Source organism: Myotis davidii, unplaced genomic scaffold, assembly GCF_000327345.1.
Source record: "Myotis davidii unplaced genomic scaffold, ASM32734v1 scaffold120, whole genome shotgun sequence".
In the NCBI taxonomy this organism is placed as follows: Eukaryota; Metazoa; Chordata; class Mammalia; order Chiroptera; family Vespertilionidae; genus Myotis; species Myotis davidii.
The window spans coordinates 2,353,446-2,353,671 of record NW_006294778.1 but is presented as its reverse complement, the minus strand read 5'-3'; positions in this window follow the sequence as shown (position 1 = coordinate 2,353,671).

Genomic DNA, 226 nt, shown 5'->3' with positions numbered 1-226 from the left:
GGGCAGACGGCGAAGAGAGTGGCAAGCAGAGGGACAGCAAATACTCCGCTCCTTTTGCAGCCACCGCCTCGTTTGATCTTCCCCCAAACTTTGGGAGGGGACGTCTTAGCCAAATCTGCCAGTTTACAGACGAGGGAGCGGAGGCCCGGAAAGGCGAAGGAATTTACGGAGTCTGTCTGGATTCGAACCCAGCGCTCTGCAACACGCCACGCCAGGCTCTGTCCAG